This window comes from Myodes glareolus, chromosome 12 (assembly GCF_982192425.1).
Source record: "Myodes glareolus chromosome 12, mMyoGla1.1, whole genome shotgun sequence".
Taxonomy (NCBI): domain Eukaryota; kingdom Metazoa; phylum Chordata; class Mammalia; order Rodentia; family Cricetidae; genus Myodes; species Myodes glareolus.
This window is the reverse complement of record NC_142037.1, coordinates 62,881,504-62,898,944: the sequence shown is the minus strand read 5'-3', so window position 1 is coordinate 62,898,944 and position 17,441 is coordinate 62,881,504. Positions and strand designations below refer to the sequence as shown.

At 40.6% G+C, this 17,441-nt stretch overlaps 1 protein-coding gene across 4 annotated transcripts in view; it reads left to right on the top strand.

Moving 5' to 3' along the window:
* Positions 1-17,441, top strand: part of Klf12 (KLF transcription factor 12) — a 411,445-nt gene that overhangs the window by 292,000 nt on the left and 102,004 nt on the right. The window lies entirely within an intron of this gene.

Below are 17,441 nucleotides of genomic sequence, written 5' to 3'. Positions count from 1 at the left end.
TTTAAAATGTACAAGTTATGGCTGTGATAGGCTTCAGAACAGTGAAATGATCCCCACAGTCAAGTTAATTCATGTGCCCAACCTTTCACAAGGTACCTTTTTGTCGCTCCTCTTCAGGATCCTTAAGATCTATTTATTTTATTTTGTGTGTATGGGTACTTTGCTATATGAATGTATATATGAATGTCTGTCCATCTACCATGTACATGCCTGGTACCTTCAGAGGATGGGATCAGCATTTGATTCCTTGGAACGGAAGTTATAGATAGTTGTAGGTCAACATATCGGTGTTTGGAATCGGACCCAGGTCCTCTGTAAGACCAGCAACTTCTCTTAACGGCTAAGCTATCTCTCCAGGGCAAGAGCTATTTCTTAACCAATGTCAAATGTACAGGACAGTGTTGGTAACTTTAGTTACCATGGGATACGCCAGAACATCAATTTACCTTTTTATTCTACTTGAAAGTTTTTCCTCCCCGCATCCCAGCTCTTGTAACCTACTACCCTGCTTTGCTTTTCTACGTTCAACTTGTATAACTCCACAAATTAATGGTAACTCTTTGATCTGCTTGGGAGATGCAGTTTCAAGCTGCAAGATTTTGTATAAAAATGCAAGTCCTTGTCCTTGAAAATATTCTCACAATCATGTGTGCATATTCAGGGGAGCTCGATTTATTATTCATGTTGGTGTTTTCATTAAAAGGTTAGTAAAGCATACGTCGAGTGTCTATCATCTAGAAAACTGCAGGATACCTGAATCATCAATGATTAATACACCATCCTTCAAGTCTGAGTCTGCATGCAAGCATTTAAAAGTACTTAGATGCTTTAGGTAAAACAACCAGAATATCGTGAAACAGTCTCTCTAATATAGATATATTTACAAATTTCTAGCAATATAGAGAAAAAATTTCACAGTGAGAATTATACAATCAATGTCAAATTACAGAAAATTCTGTTCACTGGTTTGGTTAGCATTAGCTTTCAGTGTTTTTCTTCAGTTGTGCCTCTGTCTTCTCACTCTTGTTTTCTCTTGACCTCCTGATGTGTGTAATTCTTTCACTATTACCTTCTCTTTCACCCCTTTCTCCTTGCTCTTCATCTGATGTCCAGTGTTAACTTACACTATCAAAGACACCAGTTTAACACAGAAATAAGGAGAAGATTTCAAAGGATTCCTGAGGGTCTTTCCGTTTTCTGTGCTTGTAGACCTGTCCTGAGACTATTGGGTGGAGAATCATGCAGGGAGGAAGATGGTGAAATCAGTTTTCTGCAGAGCAGACGAATGAGTTTTAAACTGTAAGGGAGTGAGTTCGTGGTTTGTTTTTCCAGTTATAGGGCAGTGGCGTCCTGGTCTAAGGTCATCCTATGGTTTTCCTGCATCCTCTTGTTTAGCTGCAATGGAGAGTTGACCATGAGAGCAGAAAGATGGGCAAGGGAGAAGAAATGCAGGAAGATTGACATTAGGGTGTGTCAGACTTTTGTTGAAGACTCATAACATTAGGCTGAACTACAGAGCAGATGCGTCCAGCGGACACTCTCTGTACCTGTCCTGCTTGCTTAACTGTTTGTCAATTTGACACAAGCTCAAGGTTTCTTAGAGGAAGAACCACAATTGAGAATATACCTCCATCCAATTTGTCACAGGCAGGTCTGGGGGGGATATTTTCTTGATAAATGGCTTAAATAAGAGAACCAGGCTCACTGGGGGAATGCTGGTACATGGAACCCATGTTCCATGGTACTATAAGAAAGAAGACTGAGAAAGTCATGGAGAGCAAGTCAGTCATTTGTGTTTCTCCATGGCCTCTACTTCTGTTCCTGCCTCTAGGACCCTGCCTTGAGCTTCCCTGACTTCTCTGAATGATGGACTATGAGCTATAGGCTGAAATAAACCCCATCCTTCTCAAGGTGTATTTGGTCATTGTGTTTGTTACAGAAATAGAAAGCAAACCAAGACAGTTCTTGTATTCATTTGGATACAGTGTAGTATTGTGTACTGCAGTGTTGACAGAAAAAAACACAAATCTCATCTCACAAAAGATAAGACACAGTTTATTCTGTAGACAAATATGACAGACCCTGGCCCAGGAAAGGTCTCAAGTCAACTTGTTCCACTTGATAATAGGTTGATTAAAGTTTTATAGAAACAGAATGAATGAAGTCATGAATCAATGCCCTTTGACAGGGCATTGATGAGTAGAGGTAGGCAGTTTAAAGAAGAGTGGGGAGATCTCAGCTGCTGCCCTCAGATGGGTATGTGACAGCATTTTTAGCCTTTTGATTGGTGGAAACATGGATCCTGTTTCTACATTACAAAGGATTTGTCTATTGATCACAAAAATGTTAGCTCACATGCAGAGGAGAGCAATAAGTTGTCATTAAGGGTGAAAGGGTGAAGTTTGGCTCAAAGTGATTTGGCTCTGGACTTCCAGCATTCCAACTCTCTGCGGTCACTAAGGAACCAATGAGTTCTTCAGTCCTACAGACATTTTAATGTGAGGTGTGGCTCTTTCCAGGAATATTCACAGGCAGCGTAGCTTGACTTTTAATGTGATGTCTTATTTATTAGCATTTGTATATAACAAATAAGCCTTAATATCCATTCGGCTGTTTTTTAAAGAGGATTTTTAATTAAAATATCCACACAGAATGAGCGTGTTCCATAAGCTCCAGTGTGAGGGAGCAGCATGTGGGAGTGCCCCCCCCCAAAGAAATTTTAATCCTACCCAGGATCAAGCCAGTAGAGCAGGATTTGAGAGAATGGTCTCTGTCAGAGAGAGGAGGGAAGGACGAAGCTTTGGAGGAAGCAGATGAAAATGTTTTTTACTGGCATCCTGACATCTGTCCCTGTTAAAATAAAACCGTTTTTCAGTGACTTTTTGTCCATCACATTCACGCTACTTCCATCCTTTCGATGTCTCCTGTGTCCCATCTTATTAAGTTGCTTATGTGAAGTGCTTCTTCCTAGAGAAGCAACTTGGAGATTTCGGAAAAACAAATAAACTTATGTTTGCTACTTCTTTTGCCTAAGTGTGCTTCAAAAGAGAAAACAGAGTGTCCATTTAGACGTTGCAAGCTTACTTCCAACTTCCCCATAGCCAGTCCACACATCGTGCTACCTCTTAGAAAACTGTGTTTAATGATTCAAGAAGGCGCATTAGCTGGTGTTTTGAGGCTGCTTTTTGTTTCTTCATTTTTTTTTTCTCATTCCAAACTTGTTAAAGAGTTAACACAGCCTTGCTTGCCTTAATTTCCTCCTGATGGTTCTGTTAATGTCTTTTAAATCACACCAGAGAACAGCTCTAGAGAGGAGAAAGGAAAGGAAACGAAAACTATTACGGGGAGCTTACAGTTGGCAGATTCTCTGAGAACGCATACAGTTTTCATTTCATCTGCCCTGTGGTACTGCCTTTATCACATCGAGGAAGAAAGCAGAAGCTCGGAGAGGTTGGCACTCCCCTTGAGGGTCCTGCAGCAAGTCATTTGCAGAGTTCCTAGTCAAATCAAGACTTTTGCAACCCTGCCACCTTCCCTTTGGAAGGGACAGTTGCAGGCTCGCTTTATGCTGTGGATTTCAGCTCTCAACTGTGGCTGTCTTAATGTATCTGTGCTGTTGAGCTCTAACTCCAGTAGGAACCAGCACAAGGGATCTAACTTTCTGCTCACCAAACTCATTCTTACTCTAAGTAGGATATCATTAAGGGAGAAAGACTTCTGTCAGGTAAATTCTCAGATACATCGTGGAAGGATTAATCGGCTGCTGCACCATGCATTATGTTGAAAGATGAAGAAATAAAATGCAAAACATTAGAGTGCTTTAAAAAGGAACATTCTCATTATTATATTTTAATTTAAGAGCTACTGCTGGGAGGAAATGTGATTTCAGGTATGTTTTCATGTAGCATATGTGCTGACACGTGAAAGACCCCAAATCATGTTCTTTTTAGGATTGCTTTCTGCTGAGCCGTGATGGGAAACGCATGACGGATGAGAGCATGGTGCCTTGCTTTTCCTTTCCCGCTGGGAGGTTTCAGAATCTGTGCATCTCTTCTGCTAGGAATGGGTCGACTGGGCACTGAAGAAAAGCCAACACCAACTCACACTTGCTTTCTACTTGCTAAGGGTTGGATTCTTCAGTTCTGCTCTCAGAATCCTTCTAGACCTGAGCTGTATTTGATAAAACTATGTTTTCTTTTCATAAGCCTAATACGATTTAGAATACTTCCCAATCCCACCCCAGATCCTACTAAGAAGCACATTTGTGCTGAGACATTTAGAGAAAAGGCTAGCTGTCAGTGGTGACCACAACCATCTTGTCTAGTGTGCCAGTGCTGATGCAGAAGAAGGGGAAACATTCACTCCAGCCCAGTGCAGGAAACATGGTATGACAGCTCTTTTCTTGAAGAAAGTTTAAAAAAATGCCCTGATTTATTGAGCATGGTCTCAGACTAAAGTCTAAAGTCCACGCTTGGCTAGCATCAACTCAACAGTCTGCTGAGACTGGAAAAGAAAACAGTGATGACATCATAACTCATTCCCTGGATGTTTAGAGGGAGATGGAGACCATATGTCCACTTTATCTGCTTTGTTGGAACAGTTTTAAGTATAAAAAGTGCAATGAAGTTTGTCTAATCACTTACCATTTGAATAGTTTAATGGATTACCAAATTAGGCCGTGTATTCATTAGGCAAGGCACTCACTCATTCATTCATTTCTCCAACCTTTTGTCACCTGATGGAGACACAGAGTGAATGACTCAGCTCTTGACTATTTAGAGCTCATAGGGCACATATGTGAGACTGGTAAAGTCTCGTGAGACAGAAGACTTAGGCACTGCTGTGAGAGAACGTAATGACTACATCTATGTCACCCTGGAGCATGGCAGAACTTTCCGTGTGGTGGGATGCAGAAATTCTTCATGGCTGATGCCCAAAGTGAGTGAGGAAGCAAGATGGACAATGGAGCTGCCTAGAGAGAGAAAGCGTTAGTCTGGACGAGAAAGGATGAGTTCAGGAAAGATGAATGCATACCTTTGACAGTGGGGAGCCACCACTGAAATATTTTTTATGCTAGTAAGATGACCAATGTCCTTTCCAGGTATCAGTCTCAAGAAAACTGGCTGTGATTGCACAGACTGAGCACTGTGCACCCCTAAAAGTTCCACAGATATCACCTTGAATATGAACCATACAACGTAGGAGACTTCAACCTCCAAAACTGGACACAGGGTCTCATAGTATCAATTCTATGTATATTAGATACACACACACACACACACACACACACACACACACACACACACACCATTTTTAATGTGTGGAGCTACTTAGTTGTCAAACAATATGTCTTAGCTTCCTTTGCAGAGACAATAGACAAAACTAATACAGTGCATGTAATCTCAGATAATGTCTTGCCTAGTTTACTGAAGAAGGTGTGTCTCAGGGTTTCTGTTGCTGTGGTAAAACATCAATGTCACAAAAGCAACGTGGAAAGGAAAGGTTAAATTTCAGCTGACAACTCTGTGGTCTTAATCTATTACTGAGAAAAGTCAAGGGTAGGGACTCAGCAGGGACCTGAAGGCACCACTTGAAACAGGGACCATGAAGGAATGCTGCTCGTTGACTTGCTCCTCGTGGCTTGCCCAGCTTGCTTTCATGTAACACCCAGGACCACCCGGTAGCACTGCCCACAGTGAACTTGAAAACAGGCCAATCTGTTGAAGGGCATTTTCTCAACCTGTGTCCCCACTTCTCACATGACTCTGGCTTGTATAAAGTTGACGAGAGAGAGAGAGAGAGAGAGAGAGAGAGAGAGAGAGAGAGAATAAGTGAGGACAAAGCCAGCAGAGAGCTAAAAAGAAGAGTGCTCAGAGACAAGACATAAGCACAGAGTTCCTAAGGCAGAAGCGCTGGGGAGTGACTAGCTGTCATTCTCAGTAACCAAATGGAGAACCTACCTCTAATTCCTTGATTTCACAAAAGCAACAGAGTTCTCCGGAGGCCAGCTGTCTGTTCTAACTTTACAGCTCCTGTCGCACCGTCAGGAGAGAATGCCAGAGTGTCTCCATTCATCCTAGCTTTCCTCTCTATGCCAATATACTCTCTGTCACTCCATCCCCAACCCCCAAGTTGGTCTGTCCTCTTAAAGGAATCTGTAAACCAGTTGTTTGAATTCACATCTAAATCATGCAAAACATTTTCTTCTTCAAATTGTTGTTGTCTTTGTGCTGCTTTCTTGGTAGGGGTCTTGAAATCTACTTACATACATGTGGAGGCATTTCTTCAAAGGCTTATATAAGTTGTTTCAAAGAACCCAAAGAAAGGAAAAATGTCTCCATTATCATGAACGTCAGTCATTGCAATAATAATACACATTTGCCGAAGGGTACTCTTTCGGAAGATCCACCTTATATTTGATTTTCTGCAATGTACGAAGATTCCCCCAATGAGCCAAAGCTGTCTGCAGTCCTGCAGAGTGGCTCATATATTATTTATCCTCGAGTAGCCATTAGGTACTTTTATTCCTAAGAAGATGCTGCTTTAGTTTCAGTGGGTAGCTTATCTTCAGAAGTTCTGGGTATGAGTCTTTGTGAAGCTTAAAACCTATCCTAGAAATTGCCATAAATATGTTCTGTTATGAAGAGGGATTTGTTTATCTTGCTGTTGTGATTGACATTTTGTATACTATGCAAAGTGCTAAAAAAAAAATCCCTCAACTTTATTTAACCTTCCCTGCTTAACCTAGTGATGAATTCTATTTTTGTGCCTTATCTTATTCTTCTGTGAATTAATTACTCTTCAGTGAACAGTTTTAAGTTTGATATAAGACTCTTTTGTTGTTTTTTCAAGACAAGGTCTCACTGTGTAGACTTACCTTGCCTGGAACTCATTATGTGGACCAGGCTAATCTTAAAAACCACAGAAATCTGCCTGCCCCTGCATCCCAAATCTTAGAATTAAAGGTGGGTACCAATGAGACTAACAGAAATCAAGCACTCTAAAGACAGGCATTTGGCAGGGTGAGGTGATTAGTGCCAATCATCACAGTACTTGGGAGGAGAGACTGACAAAATGGATTGCCCATAGCTTGGGATCAGCATGGGCTATGTGCTGATTGAGAGTCTGTCTTTAAAATAATGAATGAACACATGAACAGATATGAAAGTATATATGTATATATAGTTTCTGTTTCATACATCTTAAATGACATACTTAATTTTATTCCTTATATATAAGAATTTTGTCTATATGTATGAATGTAAGTATATATGTATGTATGTGTACCACATATGTGTCTGATTCCCTTGGAGACCAGAACAGGAGTGTCAGATCTCTCAGAATTGAAGTTGCCTATGGTTGTGAGCAGCCCTGTGAATGTGGCGTCTGAACCCATGACCTCTGCAAGAGCAGTATATATTTTTAAGCAATGAGCTATCTCTTGATCCTTCCACTTTCGTTGTTTGGTGACAAGATTCCAGATTACATAACAGAATTGAGACTTCATTGTCTTACTTGCTTATAAGTGGTGATTTGTTTTAACTTCTGTTTATAATTTATAGATATATATTTATAATTTATAGATATGTGTTGCTGATTGCTAAGCACTCACAAGTTAAAATATGTTGGTGTTTCATGCGCTCTCACAGTGCTCTTGGGAACTTCATGTTGTTTTTCTGTTGCTACTGTGTTCAATCTGTAATCACAGTGCACATTCACTCAAACTAGGTACCTTATACTTACGTGTATACTCTTATTTAGTGGCTGGAGAGAGTGTCGGTAATAATTTTTCATGCATTTTATGTGTGTTGACACAAATACTCAATAATAATGTTTAAATATTAATAAGCCACATTAGAAGTTCCCAGAACCACTCATCACTATTTATTGGTATACTCGGCAAAAGTGCACACACCCAAATCCAAACAGTAACACAGCTAAAATTGACAGAGTTCACCAGGACACAGTCTCCGAATGTTCTGGACCTGGTGTCCATTTTTTCTGCTGCCCATGAGGTACAGCTGTTGTGCTGGTACTGTAACTTTATCTCGTGTTTATCACTGTGACACACACTTGAACCCCATTGAATGCATTTATTTCCATGTATCAAATGAAAGAATGAAAACAAAGGATCTAAAGATATGTTTTTATGAATGATCTAATACTCAACAATGTGTGTGTGTGTGTGTGAGTGTGAGTGTGTGTGTGTGTGTGTGAGTGTGTGTGTGTGTGTGTGTGTGTATGCATGTATAAAAAGGAAGGCTGAACAAGAGTGAGTCTTACCAGGCTGGCATTTTACTTGGTCTTTTCTCCATCTTCTTTTTGACTTTTTGAGATCACCTAACCGCTGGTCTTCAGCTACCTGAACTTAACACATGGTGACTTATCCTAGAAATTAGACTACAGATCACATTCAGTTAGCACAGTAGAAATGTCTGCAAAAATTAAGAATCTTTTGGATTAGTCTAATTAAAATTACTAGTATGAGTAAAAGAATTCCAAAGATTGGCTTAAATTAAAATATAATGCTCCAAATTTGGGTTCTAAAAGTATCCAAGCTGGGTGGTGGTAGTGCACAACTTTAATCCCACATTTGAGACGTAGAGGCAGGTGAATCTCGGTGAGTTTGAGACCAACCTGGTCTATAAAGTGAGGTCCAGGTTAGACAGGCTGTTACAAAGAGAAAAATCCATCTCAAAAACAAAAAAGTACCCAATGTGTCATTTGTACCAATTGTAATATTGTATTATTTTATTCCCACTGTGGAAGAACACAATAGCACATTAAAACTTATGTGTACTTGAAAATTAGTTTGATTATAATTAGGTTTTTGAAACTAAGTAGTTTCTTTAATCAACCTGATTTTTAACTTTAGAGAAAGTCCAAAAGTTCTGTGTAAATTGGGACCCCCTCTTAACGTGAATAAAATTTCATGGCCAAGCCAATGAGAGCAGAAATCTCTTCCTCCTTTGTAGATAAATGGCTTGGGAGAAGGGTAGCAAAGATGCTAAAATGATTGAAAGGCAAGAGCAGCAACTCAGTGAACAGACTTACTCCTTCTCCTAAGTTAGTTTCTCGGGTTTTAGAAATCCTACTAACACTGTCTGATCAATGTCTCAGAGGCTCTCATAACCCTCTCTAGACTCTTCAGATACATATCTTTTTAAAGATCAGAAATAACTGGTATCTTGATTGTGTCTCGATTTTATCTTGGACATCCTGACATGGTGTAGACACTTGGAAATGTTTCATTAAGTGTAACACAGTGAAATTATTAAAGAGCTTGACAACAGGCCCATTCCGGCTGCCTGAGTGAAGACTGGGAAACACAGTTAACTTCCATCTGTAAGTCCCAGTTAACCTTGACTAACCCCTCCTGGTATAGAAACCAACAGAAAACACCATCAGCTACTGTGGCTGTTCCCCCCACTGACTTCAAGATTTATGTAGTTACGGACTATAACAGTAACAAAATATAAATAAAAATGAAACTGAAGCTGTTATCTAGGTCCTTAAAGAAGAGATCTTTCTGGAAAAATTCCACGACTTTACAGGTGGGAAGAGTAATCTTTCTGTTTTGTCTTTTGTGTATGAGCACAATTGCAAGAGACATAAATGAAATGTATTATTGTAGTCAAGGTATCTATCTACTGCTAATATGAAACTAATTTTTTTAAATTTTTTTTGAAACTAATTTTAAAGCATTTAATTGCATTTAGTATTTGCGGTGTGTTTGTGCTTGTGCATGTGTGCGTGCATGCGTGTGTGTGTGTGTGTGTGTGTGTGTGTGTGTGTGTGTATGTGTGTGTAGGTAGGTAGATCAGAAGACAAGTTGTTGGTGTACATTGTGTTCTTCCACTCTATTAGTCCCAGGCACCAAACTCAAACCAGTCTTGTCAGTAAGCACCAGTAAGCACCTTACCTTCTGAGCCAACTCAGTGGCCCACTTATATGTTTTGAGGCAGAATTTGCTCTATCACTCTGGCTGGCTGGAACTCATGATCCTTCTTGTGCAACCTACTGGTCCATTCCCCTTCTGATAAGCATTGGGCTGCCTTCCATTTGGGACTCTATGTAGGAATGCATGAACATTTGAATGCAGTTCTCTGGTGGGCACATGCTTTCATGTCACTTAGATCAATACCAAAGAGAGGAATTGCTGGCTTGGGGAAGAAGCAGGTGCACAGGTGTTACATCCCTCTACACCCTCCAGCAGCATGCATGCGCTCCATTAGTGCTGCATCTTTGGTGATATTTGGTATTGACGGTCTTCGTGTAAGGTGTCTCTAGCAAAGGTTCCGTTCAGTTCAGAGAAATAGATGCCAAGGAACCTGTTTTGAATGAAGCTCTGCAAGGAAGACACAGAGGCAGGAAGGATGTTTAATCAGGGGATATTAGAGGCTTAGAGAAGACTAAGAAAACACACCCTATCTCTCTGAAGCTGAAAGAGAGAGATTGGTCCCACTTACCAAGAAAGAGTCACTAGGTGTCGTAACGATTTACTTACAAACAATTTGCTTACAAACCAGTATGCCACCAATTGAGAAGAAGGAATCGTGAGTGGTAACTAAGGAGGAGACAAAAGTTATCTGAAAGCATGTGTGGAAACAAAACTGTGGAGGTGACAAGAAAAAAAAAATGGCAGCCTGTGAGTGTCAGTCATTCATCCAGGACAGAAACCAGAAACATCTACAGAGGGGGCAAAGGAAGCTGCTCTTCAAATAATTGTGTTTCAAAGAACATTTTTAAAAATCCTTTTATCTATACAGAATAAATGTATTTATCTTGTCCTTTTCTCTCCAGTATGTTACTGGAGAGAGAAATTATGACGTTTTTCCATCCAAAATGTCAACTATCAGGATATTATAGAATTGACATTTACCAGAACTATTTGAGCCTCCTCTTCTCTGTTTGATTTTTGCTCTGACTCCAACATCTTTGTCTTCTTGTCCACACAGACTTTGAAAATATCTTACCTTCCTGTGATATTTTAACTTCCAATGTGAACAAGTGCTTGCGAGCTGTAAACCCAAGGTGTTGACTGAACGATGTTTTCTCCTGAAGACAAAGAGCCTTTCTGTACCCAGGCCTTCATGTCCTTTCTTCCTCACACCTCACAGCTCTCAGTCTCGCCATCTTTGTCACTGGGAGAAATTTGTCTCTTACGCAGCTTCCAGGTTCCTGTGCTTCTAATATCTGTAGGTTCTGCCTGGTTGTTCATATTGCATAGAATTAGCAGTATGAAATCAAAATTCCACACCAACATGGCTGAAGGACACGGGGCCTTGCTGCTTGGAGAGATTCTTTGTTTGGCACAGGAATGTGACCCAGCTACAGAGAGAAATCCACCCTGCTGTTTCCCGTCATCCACATGGAGCTTCCAGAGCATCTGCAGTACATGAGACCCTGTGTCTTGGTTGTGAAGTGGAAGGCATCATTTAACATGCTAGAATTGCTTTCCTGTTGCTCACTAAGATATCATTGGTGTGTACACTCAAAGGAAAGTTCTAGTGAGCTACACTTTTTCTTACCATTACTGCAATTTCTGCTTTCATGAAGCATTCCTAAATGTATCCAGCAGGGTATGTGATGAAATTACCAGTGTGGAAGGTCGGCTTAATCCCTCATTATCATGGGTGTGGGAATGAGAGTCAGGAGTGTCTTCAATGTCTAACCAGTTTGGGGTGAAAAACCAACAAAGCTTTTGTGTTTTGGTTTTGGTTGTGGTTTTGGTTGTTTGTTTTAAATTTTGGGTCTTTGTTTGTTTTTTCTAGGCAGGGTTTGTCTGTGTAGCTCTGGGTATTGTGAAATTTGCTCTGTAGACCAGCCTGGCCTCAATCTCAGAGGTCCTTCTGTCTCTGCCTCCCAAGTGTTGTGCTTAAAGAAATACACCACCATCACCATTTGTTTGTAGAAGACCTGATTATTCTAAGATACAGGCGTTGGTAATTTTAAAATGACCCATGAATAGAATTGTAAGATTGACCTCTTCTCAAGAGCCAGGGGTAATACAGAGATGCAAATATCCCCTTGCATCACTATAAGCTTAGGGTCACCCTGTCCAAGGGCAGAGCAGAGTGTACTTACAGTCTAACGTGGTTATTTCTCTAAGGATACTTAGTGTTGTATGCTCTTTAAAGAAAAAGTGAACTCAGAACATGGGTAGGTTAATCTAAATATAGCTTGTGTTCTACTCAGGATACCTTTTAAAGAAAAATAGAAGGAGGATTATATCTAGAGTAGAGGTCAGAGGACAGAGCTGGAGGTACACCTCAGTGAGGGAGCCTGAGGGCCTGAGGTCAAGTCCCAAGAATGTACATAAAAGCAGAACGCAGTCATCCTAAGAGCCTACAGACCAGAACCTGTGCTATCCGGGTGATGGATCAGCAAGATGGCTGGAACTTGCTGATTGACAGCTTAGCTTGCTTGAGGTTCAGTGAGATGCTCTGTCTCAAGGGAATAGTAAGGAGAGTGATGGGGAGGGGCATGCTACACCTTGTTTTATCTGTGCTCGTCAGGCACACACATTAGGTGGCCATGTACCGCATACTCACAAACATAAACAAATAAGAGTAAAAATTCAGTGCTCTCTTTCAAAGGTCAGAAAGGCACACTAGCAGTGGACAGAATTTCAGTTTGGGAAATTACTTCTTAAGGGGAACTTCAGGGTACCTGGTGGCTTTTATTAGACAATGAGTGTAACTGGTTGTTTTTTACTCTTTTAACTCTTTACTTTTTTGGCAGCCTGCCACCCAGCCCCAAATAAATCACACATGAAAGCTCATTCTTACTTATCAATGCCCAGCCTTAGCTTGGCTCATTTCTAAGCAGTCTTTTTTAAGTTCCATTATCGCATCCACCATTTTCCTCTGGCCTTTTTGTCCTTTTCTTGCCTCTGTAATCTTACTTCTCTCCTTACTCCACATCTGACTGAGTGAGTGGGTGGCTGGCCCCTCCTGATTTTGTCCCTGACTATCCTCCCCGATTTCTCTTTCTGCTTCTTCTCTCCCACCTAACCTTTCTCCTGCCTCATTATTGGCCCTTCAGCTTTATATTAGACCAATCAGGTGTTTTAGACAGTCACAGTCACACAGCTTCACAAAGTGAAACAAATGCGACGTACAAGAATGCAACACTCTTTACAACATTAGAATAAACGTTCTACAGCATAAACAAATGTAACATATCTTAAAAAAAATACTCTACAGCAAATGGGCTTGCTGGCCTGTGGGTCAACTAGGACAGCCATGGTGCAATCATTCTACATACCAATTTTGAATTTTTTTAATTAAATTTTTATTTATTTTAGTCTATTTATAACTGAACCTTGTGTATGCAGGGTTTGCTGAGTCCAAAAGAGGGAGTCAGAGCCCCTGGAACAAGGTTGTGAAGTAGGTTATGTGGGTGCTGGAAACCAAAGCCAGGTCCTCTGGAAGAGAAGAAAATGTTCTTAACCACTAAAACATTGCTCAAGACCCACTGAATGTTTTAAATATATAAATTCTAGGTACAGTTAATTGTGTGCTTGTATTTTTTGAAACTTCTTTCCCAATATTTGGTGGAGAATTATTCCCAAAAATCCCCTAAGGAGTGGATTCTGGTCTGTCACACTTAAGCAAAATGACCAGAAATGTTACCTCGGTAATTTGATCCCTCCCACAAAATTCAATGTAGAGTTTACGCTAACTGATCTCTCAGATCCTGTTGCAGTCTGTAATGTAATATGAGCATGCACGAAAGAACTGAACTATCCTTCTTGTGACTGCCTGTGTCCTTTACACTTCACTCCTGTGGTCCAGGTGTGTTCTGCTCTGGTCACATGACATACAGCGGCTTTCGGAAATGATAGCTTCCTTTAGGCAGGGAGTGGACATTATGACACAGCTTGATTCACACTTAAACATTTGTTCCTTAATAATCAATAATACAGAAATTTAAGTGAAGAAGTGTTGAAGCTAGTGTCTAAAATTATACTATTATATAATCTCTTATTTAGTCATAAAGTGAAGTGGACACAGAATATTTAAGTTAACGGTGGTTCCTAAGTGAGGCAGTTAGAACAACAAGAGACTCAAGTGTGAGAAATACCAATAAAGGGCACCATGATAACTCAGCAGGAAATGTCCTTGTATACACGTTGTGACCTGAGTTGGATCCCTGGAACGTATTGAGAAGATGAGAACCCCCTCAGAGTTGTCCTCTGACCTCCACACACACCGTGGCGTGCACATAATAACATGCAATGATAATAAATAAGAAATGATGTTAATAATGAGCCCAATTGTTCAGGGAGGGAATTCTGCTCCAGAAAGTTAGCTTGCAGCTCCAAGCTATTATTACTATGGGCAAACAAAGGTCTTTGCCTACTATAAACTCAGAATGTGACGTTTTAGGTATGATGTCAGCAAGGGAGTTCTTAAAATGCGTTTTAGTACCTAAAGGCGCCTATGCTTTACAGAAGTGTATAGGGTTCATTCAGATACATTTTAATTATTTTTGAAATTGCATTTATCACACAACTGCAAACATGCAAGTTTCCTGCAGTTTTATAAATTGCCAGGCAGTAAGCACACTGAGTTATACTTTCAGATTTTCTTTCTGGAGACAGATCACAGCAGATCTCATTTTAGTGCATGTGCTTACGCTCCCCAAAAATGAGAATCCTGAAGCAGCGAATGTAAGGATTCAGCGTGGTGCCAAGAACACAGTCCAGCCTCGGATCTCCGCAACCACTCGGTACTCCATCCATTGGTGAGAGAGGCTGTCACCTTGTACTCGCCCTTCCCGAGTTATAGCGTGCACATGTCCACTCGCATAAAACCGCGCAGTTGAGTACCTTACTGGAGCACCCGTGTGCCAGACTGAATTAAACGTCAGGCAGACTGAGGCATGCGTGGTCAGCACATGCCAGAGGCAAGCGCCTGTAGTCACGTGAATAACAGCAAGTGAAGGTCTGGCGTGTGCGGCTAAAATCCTGTGTGAGAAATCACTGTGTTCCTGCTTTCTAATGTTTAAAATAATGAATAGCAGTGTATACTTCTACTGGAAATTGTTGGCTGGGAACCCCAGATCTGTTCTGCACTCTAGTGTCTATAGGTACAACATAGATCTTAAATGAACAGCTCAGTTAATTTTCATGTATGCCTCATATGGATTAACATATAGAATATTTTTAGACTTATCAGTTTGTCTTTAGCTGTCCTACTCAGTAATGACCTGGAGTCTAAGTAGTTTCTACCCAGCAGGAATCTGTGTTATTCTTATATGCACAGGCTTCTCCGAGTGCCGTACTGTCTCCACGGAGCTGGGGGTTGCAGTGAATTCTGAATCATGTATAATCTTCAATTAAAACATAATGCAAGAAGAGCGGAATGTTGCCACGAAACTGTTAAGATGATAATGTCTATTTAAACACAGCTTTTGTTATTATATTCATAAAATTCCTTTTCATTCATTCCCCTACTTTCATTCACAAAAATAAATTTACTACAACTAAGTATTGTTTCTCGCTTTCAGTGCCTTGGGATTCTGCAACTGTGCATAAAACATGCGACTTAAAAATGATCCAAAGCTCTTTCCCATCCCCTCCAGAACATGGGTATCTGAAGGTCGTGGGTATGCATGGAAGAAGTACATGACAGTGACCACGGAGGGAAGCGGTTGAAAATGTGTGGCGTAAGCCGGTTGTCTGCCCTGTCTTCTCTGTCTCCTCTGTACGTTCTGTCAAGCCAGAAGCATGCTGTAGAGCGTCATTCTGACCGACTCCAGCATGCTGCTAATGAGCTCCAGCTCCGTGTGACTGCTGTGTGACTGTCAGGCACAAGACTCAGAACCCCAGACCAGCGGACATGGCATTTGGTCTGATGAAGGCAGGAAATACTGCACGTCTTTTTGCTTCTCTCCTTTGCCATGTCAAAGGGATTTAGATCAGTTAACATAAATCAATGCAATATAACATAATTTAAAAAATTAATAATAACAGCCAAGCTGTGGTGGCTTGGATGACATTAGCCCCCACAGGCTTTCATTGTTGGAGGAGATGTGTCACTTTGGGTGGGCTTTGGTGCTTCAGAGTCCAGGCTAGGCCCAGTCTCCTCTCTCTCTCTGATGTAAGCTCTCAGGGACGGCTCCAGTGCCACACCTGCCTGCCCACTGCCATGCTTCCTGCCGTGGTGGTCATGTACTTACCCTCTGAAACTATAAGCAACCCCAATTAAATGCTTTTATTTTATGAGTTGCGTTGGTCCTGTTGCCTCTTCCCAGCAATAGAACAATAACTGAGACACAAGTTAACAAGGTATAGAGAAGATAATGTGAGAATATTTGAATAAATATAGAGATAGGTTAGTTCTTAGGTCAGCAAGATGTATAATTCTGCATCCTTAATAGAAGCTGTGGAGGCAAGTGTCGTTCATAGGTGCCTGAACAGAATATCTCTTAGGTTTTGACTCCTGGAGAATACCTACAATATTCTCCTATAGGCGGACAAAATAGCCTCTCTTGACAATGTAGTTAGAGTGGCTGACTGTCAGTCTGACAGAAAAATTATAATTCCAAGAAAAAAATTGCACATTACACTAAAATTCACTATAATATCATTTATTTTTATTAAAATGCTTCAATTTTATAGATAAGAAATTATAAGTCTTATTATGGTGTAGTTTTAACTTATATTTTCAAACCTTAAATTACAAAAGGAAAAGTAAGGTTTATTATTTGGCCTAGTATTATAACTTAAATGTCTAAATGTCATCAAAACTTTGAGTTCTTAGGTTAAAAGAAATTAAAGATTACTTCTGAGAGAAACAAAGACATTTAAAATGTACATCTCTAAGATATAGTGAATTACTGAATTGTTTTGTGACAAGACTTGAAAGGAAGGGCTTGTATTGACTTTTTTTATAATAATTAGCATAGCTTCATGTTTTTATTGTTTTATGGAGCTATATATTTTTCTCCACTCCCTTCCTCCCTGCTTCTACCTTCTTCCATTATTGGCTTTTAATAATCATAGCAAACATCCAAAACTATAAAGAGGGTTCTCTTGGCCTACAGTTTGAAGGTTTGATAGTCTTGGCTCAGTGTTTGAGGCATGTGGTAGCACATGGCGTTGGATCATGTGTTGGAGTAAAATCTGCTACCCCTGTTGTTAGGAATATGCCTAAAAAACTAACCTCTCCACCGATACAAATAATTCCAATCAGACCAAATCAAACCAAATTGAAAGATATACAGGTTTAATTGAATGTCTGTACTCTCGGGTGGCCTGAGGGGGGGTGGATGGAAAGCCCACAGGACCACCAAAGAGGAAGAGGGAAGACCACGTGTTTATTTCCTCGGAGCAGTTTAAGCAGCCTGTGGGGGTGGTCTTGACCTTTCCTGGGGAGGGGTCAAGGTTTGGCAGGCTCCCTTGACCCTCCCTGGAGACGGGTCAAAGTTTG